The sequence below is a fragment of the Aquila chrysaetos genome, chromosome W (assembly GCF_900496995.4).
Source record: "Aquila chrysaetos chrysaetos chromosome W, bAquChr1.4, whole genome shotgun sequence".
Taxonomy (NCBI): Eukaryota; Metazoa; Chordata; class Aves; order Accipitriformes; family Accipitridae; genus Aquila; species Aquila chrysaetos.
The window spans coordinates 6,910,045-6,917,389 of record NC_054457.1 but is presented as its reverse complement, the minus strand read 5'-3'; positions in this window follow the sequence as shown (position 1 = coordinate 6,917,389).

Below are 7,345 nucleotides of genomic sequence, written 5' to 3'. Positions count from 1 at the left end.
TACCTCTTCCAGATCTAGCCTAATTTTTGTTTGTTCTTCAATGGTCTGAAGGCAATTATGTGTTAATTCTTCTTCAGGACCCCCCATACAAAAATTGTGCCGGATTTTTTTAAGTTTGTTGTTCCGATCTCCAATTTAGGGGAATGGATTAGGATCCCCTTATATTTTAAAAGCCTAGCATCGGTGATCCATTTTTCAGCCTTTTGTTGGAGAACTCCTCGAATATTATGGGAGAACACCCTTAATTCACTTCTAAACGTTATCTTATTTGCTTCTTCCACTATCAGGGTTACAGCAACAACTGCTTGTAAACAGGTGGGCCACCCTCTACTGACGGGGTCTAATAATTTGGAAATATACCCTACAGGTTTCTTTTTCCCTGTCCACTCCTGGGTTAAAACTCCGTATGCTGTCCCCTCCTCAGTGGCCACAAATAAATAAAAGGGTCTCCTCACATCAGGCAGACTCAAGACAGGGGCGTTAACTAGATCAGCCTTGAGACTCTCTAATCTCTCTTCATCTTCTGGGGTCCATTTAAGCAACCCATCCATAGTTAACTTTTGATACAAAAATCGTGCTTTCGCACTAAAGTTTTCAATCTACTGTCTACAATACCCAAATAGCCCCAACAATTGTCTAATCTGTTGTTTACTCCTCGGGGCTTTCAGTGATAAAATTCCATTTACTCATTCGGGGTCTAACTTCTTAGTCCCCTTGCTTATCCAGTGTCCTAAATATTTCACCTCCTTTTCCACAAACTGTAGTTTTGGGCCGTGATACGTTGAGGCCTTGAAGGCCCAAGAAATTTAACAACCGTATGCTTTCTTTTCTGACTGTTTCTTGATTTTCTCCTGCTAACAATAAGTCATCCACATACTGTATTAGTAAGACCCCATCCTGCAGTTGGTATTCCCGTAGAACCCGTTCTAGGGCTTGTCCAAATAAGTTTGGGGATTCTGTAAACTCCTGGGGGAGTACAGTCCACCTTAACTGCTGTCTCCTATGAGTGTCTGGGTCTTCCCACTCGAAGGCAAAATAATCTCTACATTCCTCCTTTAGAGGGCATGACCAGAATGCATCCTTAAGATCTATTACGCTATACCATTGGTTCTCGGGTCCCAATTGACTCAGCAGGGTGTGTGGGTTTGCCACTACCAGGAACCGGTTGACAGTCCGTTTATTGATTTCCCTTAGGTCATGCACCAACCGATAGCTACCATCGGATTTTTTTTTACTGGTAAAATCGGGGTATTAAAAGGGGACATGCAGGGTTCGAGTACCCCCCTTTCCCAATAGTCTTTTAATCTCAGGTTTTAGTCCCCTTCTCCCTTCATTAGATAAGGGATATTGTTTAACTCTCACTGGAATCTCTGGGTTCTTAATAACCACCTCAAATGGTTCAATCAAGCCATTCCATTGGGGTCTCATCTTTTTCCTGTGAGCCAGATCCTGATTATTCCAGTTTGGCCGATTTAAGGGCCATTTTTGATCCGTCGCTGGGCCAGTCTGATGTTGCTGGTCCCACAGTCTCATCCCAGCCCCCCTAATCTTGTCCCTTTCTTCTACGGTAAATAATATGCCCAGGATAGACTGTAATTCATCCCACGTGTACAAATTCAGTCCCAAGAATTGATCCAACCTTTTGGCTAACCCCAGGGGATCATCTAACAGATTCCCCATTTCCTTCTTAAATTTTCTTACATCCCCTGTATTAAGGGGGACTGCCACATACCCCGTTCCCAGTCCCCCCTGTTCATCCTCACCAGGCACCAGCATTTCCCGAAGAAGGAACAATCTTTCCTTTCTTCGTATTATTTTATTACGTGCAGACCTTCTGGGAGGGGGTGCCGGGGCTGAGGAATTAGGTTCCGAATCTGACCCTTCCTGGGCCTGGGCTATTTCCTGGCCTTGGAGTGGGTCCTGAGGAGGAGGGGGCCTGAGGGGCATAGGGAGGGGGCCAAAGGGGGTCCTCATCATCTTTTCGAGGTTTATCTGGTCTGTTTTCCCTTAAGGCAAAGAGGAATGACATTTCCCAGGATTGGGAAATCCATAAGGCAGCATATTCACTTTCCTCTGGGCTGGCTGGTGGTCTCTTATTGTTTACCCATATATTTAATTGTTGACACACCCAATCCTCAGAGGACCCGAACACAGGCGAGAGTACATGAGGATTGCTGAGAGGTTTTCCACCCCAAATCTCAATACAATAACTAATCATCTTTTTCCTTAGACCTATCCTTTCTCCTTGGTGAACTGTCTCAATATCTTAACATCAGGCTTAGGGGACTGTCCGGGGGTATGTCTGGTAACTTATTTCCCTTCCCCATCCCCATGGGTCCAGAGGGGCTTGCTTTTCCTCTGCCCCATCTTCCGAGGTGCCCTTATCCACACACACACTCACTTCCCCTCGGTCGTGACTCGCTCCCTCGCGGGCTATGAGAACTGCACTACTGGAGGGTCCGCACTCGTGTGATCTCAGAGAGACCTCTCACACAATCGCACCTCGGGATAACCCACCCCAACCAAACGGCTCACGCTTTATATACTCACCCGCTCCCGGGGTCTTCGTTTGGTCTTCGTGCACAAAATTTAAGGGGTCCTGCAGGTTCTTTTGCTCAGTTATCATAATTTAGAGGGGTTCGTGGGTCCAGGGTATGGCGGCGGCACCTCTTCAAGACGGGGCTATCCGGGGATAGGGCGCCTCCCCGCTTGCAAGGGTCCGCACCAAAGAACCTGGATCCGAGTCACGGCACCAAGTTTGTTATAGACGCTCGTGACAAATTGGAGGAGCCAATTTGTATTAAATAAAAGATCGAATTTATTAGCAAGCGATAAAAGAGCAAAACAGCGCTGGGCGGCCGGGGAGACAGTGCTCCGCCACAAGCTCGCACCCAAACAGGGGAAGAGCCTCTTTATTTATACAGTCTTTTTAGTCCCTGATACGTGAAGGCTGGCTGGTATCTTCGGTATCTTGTGCCATCAGGTGTTAAGTGGTCGTAATTTGCCTTCTGGTGGTTGTTGGGATGAAGGCCGAAGTCTTCCTCAGCTGTTCTTTAGGTGACTCAAGTCCCATTCATGCTCTGTAAACGTTTCTCTACATATGCTAATCATCGGTACTCATGGTCTTAGATAAGTGAAGAATATCCCTACCTCCACATGCGATTTCATGAACAAAGTTAACCCGTTCATTACACATTTCCTTTCACAGTTACCCTGACACAGTAAGTTTTCTGACCATTTTTATTGTGAAGCCTCCTTAACGTGGTCTGTCTCCAGCACTGACACAGCTGTAGTGTCAAAGTGCAAATGCCTTACATTTTTCAATGCGTTTATCTTCAGAATACATTTCTGATGCAGCAAAGAGCTTTATCCCTGTTTGTAGATGGGAACCGAGGCCTCCAGAGGGTGAGTCTTAAAAAGGTTAACCATCTGGACAAGTTTGTCTATCCCCACTGCCTGTGGAGAAACCCTTGATAACTGCAGAAAATTAAACCATCTAAATCCTATCCTGAATTTCTCACTGAAGATCACAGAGGAAGTAGTGATTCAGGGAACTGAACATGAGTATTTTGAAGCCCAAGATATTACTGAAGGTGTTGGGTAATGTGAGAGACTGAAAGAGTTAATGTCTCAAACATTGTGGTGGGGCAAGTTCTGCTTAAAGAGGAACTCTGCATAACAACTAACCCTGCCTAGCAAGGAACCACAGGTGAATAGAAGCCCATCAGCGCCCATCAGCAACAGGAGGGGGAGGGCATGCATGAGGGTGCACAGCTCCTTGTTCTGATAATGCTGAGCAGGACAGCTCACCATGCATGACAAAAGAACAGGTCTGCAGGGAAGGGGAAGTTACTCCCCAAACGACCCCCAAGCCCATGGACCTATTTCCCAAAGGCTCACAAACTGCTCATGATACCTAATTAGCCTAATGAGTTTGAGTGCCAGCCCAAAGGAGGGGCAAGGATGATAAAAGGACACAAATTGAAGCCCCAGGTGTACAAGCCCACTGGAACTGGACTCCTTGGCTGATTGAACCAATGCTGGACCCAGGACCGGTGAAATCTTTCTTCTCTCCCTCATAATCCTTACACCTCAATCCCTTTAGATATAAACTGTTGACCAAGTCTGGGACCAGGAGTGGATCCGGCCACCCCTAGGCTCCTCACTGAGAGGGAGTCTAGAAAGCAAGGGTGTCCACTCTGAACCTTGTGGCTCAATGGGAGGGCTCTCCTTATTGTCTTCCCTGAACTGATCCTCAAATAAGCAAGGCCTGTAGTATATGTTTGGTGATGTATGGTTAGCGCCTGTTACACAGTTTACTGACATAGTTTCATGCCAATTTTTGTTGTGAGCATACCAATTTTGGTGGTGAGCATGCCAATTCTTGTTGTGAGCGAATAAAAGTTGAGTTATGTGAGTTAAAGGATCCCTGGTGTGGTTTCACCTTAATTCTGACCAGGGAATCGGCAAACCTGAGTCGTTGTCCTGAGAAATTGGGACGTGACAGGTAATTTTTCCTATTGGTATTTGTATTTTCTCTTTCAGGAGAAGGAAAAAAAAAAAGTATTTGTTTCAAGAGGCAGCTGATGTATTTTGTACTCTGAAGAAAGACTTCTTTTCCCTTGCATGTATTGGTAAAAGGTCAAGAAGGTGCAGCTATTTCCAAAAGAAGTTAGAAGGACAATCAGTGCATCATTTGAGAAAGGACAAAAAAGGATTGTGATTTTGCTAGGTTGTTTTCTTTTCTAATTGGTTGGGCTCCAAGCAAACAAGAAGCACTTGGCAATGATGGACAATTACTCCCACTGCACTGTCATTATAAATCAATGACTAACTGGAAATGGACAAATAAATATATAGACAAAATTTGTAAAGACAAACTGACCCTAAAACAGCAGCTGAGGACTATAGGTTAGAGTCACAGGCAACCTCTAGAGCACCTTGAAAACCAATTACTTAACATTTATCATCAACAAGACACCATATTTTGCCATTCATATTGTACCACACTGTAAACTGAAATTAGGCCATAAACCATTTTTGGGTACAGCAGTAATTTTCAAGATTTAACCTTTTTTTGCCCATTCAGAGATGGATTTTGAGAAAGCAGAGGCAAGGCAGATGTTCCTGGGCTCCAGCCTGAAGACTTGGTACAGGGACACCAAACTCATGGTGCCACATCACCACTGAAAAATATCACTGTAGTAATTTCCCAAGGCAGTAATAGCATCAGTCTCATGACTGGACCATAGTAATCTTTCCTGACTAAAAAGAGATAGCAAAACTGATTTATTTCTGATCAGAAGATCTGTTCCCTAGGGCTCAGTATTTGGGGCAGTTCTGTTTAATATCTTTATCAGTGATCTGGATGAGGGAATCGAGTGCAGCCTCAGGAAGTTTGCAGATGACGCCAAGTTGGTTGGGAGTGTTGATCTGCTTGAGGGTAGAAAGGCTTTACAGAGTGATCTGGACAGGCTGGATCAATGGGCCGAGGCCAATTGTATGAGATTCAACAAGGCTATGTGCCAGGTCCTGCACTTCGGTCACAACCACCCCATGCAGCGCTACAGGCTTGGGGAAGAGTGGCTGGAAAGCTGCCCAGCAGAAAAGGACCTGGGGGTGTTGGTCGACAGCTGGCTGAATATGAGTCAGCAGTGTGCCCAGGTGGTCAAGAAGGCCAATAGCATCCTGGCTTGTATCAGAAATAGTGTGGCCAGCAGGACTAGGGAAGCGATTGTCCCTTTGTACTCGGCACTGGTGAGGCTGCACCTTGAATGCTGTGTTCTGTTTTGAGCCCCTCACTACAAAAAAGACATTGAGGTGCTGGAGCGTGTCCAGAGAAGAGCAATGAAGCTGGTGAAGGGTCTAGAGACCAAGTCTTATGAGGAGCAGCTGAGGCAACTGGGGTTGTTTAGTCTGGAGAAGAGGAGGCTGAGGGGAGACCTTATCGCTCTCTACAACTACCTGAAAGGAGGTTGTAGCGAGGTGGGGGTTGGTCTCTTCTCCCTAGTAACAAGTGATAGGATGAGAGGAAACAGCCACAAGTTGCACCAGGGGAGGTTTAGATTGGATATTAAGAAAAATTTCTTTACTGAGAGGGTTGTCAGGCATTGGAACAGGCTGCCCAGGGAAGTGGTTGAGTCACCATCCCTGGAGGTATTTAAAAGACGTGTAGATGTGGCACTTAGGGACATGGTTTAGTGGTGGACTTGGTAGTGTTAGGTTGTGGTGGGTTGACCCTGGCTGGATGCCAGGTACCCACCAAAGCCACTCTATCACTCCCCCTCCTCAGCTGGACAGGGGAGAGAAAATATAACAAAGGGCTCATGGGTCGAGATAAGGACAGGAGAGATCACTCACCAATTACCGTCACCGGCAAAACAGACTCAGCTTGGGGAAAATTAACTCAATTTATTACCAATCAACCAGAGTAGGGTAATGAGAAATAAAACCAAATCTCAAAACACCTTCCCCCCACCCCTCCCTTCTTCCCAGGCACAACTTCACTCCCAGATTCTCTACCTACCCCCCCCAGCAGCTGGACTCGATGATCTTAAAGGTCTTTTCCAACCTAAATGATTCTATGATTCTAAGATGGGGCAAACTGATTTTTTTGACAGTTGCCAGAGGTTCTAGGCATTTTCTATTGCAAATACCACCAATCAAAAATATAGTGGTACAGTAACATTTCTCTTTTTCAAGTGCCCATGTTGGATACTGCTACTCAGATGAACAGTAAAGTTCAGAGCACAAAATACAACTACCTTTAATTCAATGAATTCAGTAACTAAACCTGTAAGTTCTCATCTGGAATAGACAGGAAGTTGTATGCAAGAGAAAGCACTTGACTGACTTGCAATGTTTGGCATTTGGGATTTTATTGGATGGCACATACAAGACAAGTCTTTATAACTGGTTAAAATAAGCTAAAAAATCTCTAGTGTTTTTAAGACTTCAATCCCAAGGGCCTTTGACAGACACCACCACCCCCCTGTATTGGGTCTGGCTGAGATGGAGTTAATACTCCCCATAGCAGCCCTCATAGAACTGTGCTCTGCATTAGTAGCTAGAGAGGTGTTGATAACACACCAGTGTTTTGGCTACTGCTGAGCAGCACTGGCACAGCATCAAGGCTGTCTCCCCAACATTTTTGCCCCCTCCCTCAATGGCAGGCTGGGGCAGGGCAAGATCTTGGGAGGGGACATAACCAGGACAGCTGACCTAAACTAACCAAACAGATATTCCATACCATATGACGTCAGCCCAGATATAAAAGCTAAGTAAAGGGAGGCGGAAGTGGAAGGCATTTTTTGTCTTCCCGAGCAACCACCACGCGTACTGAAGC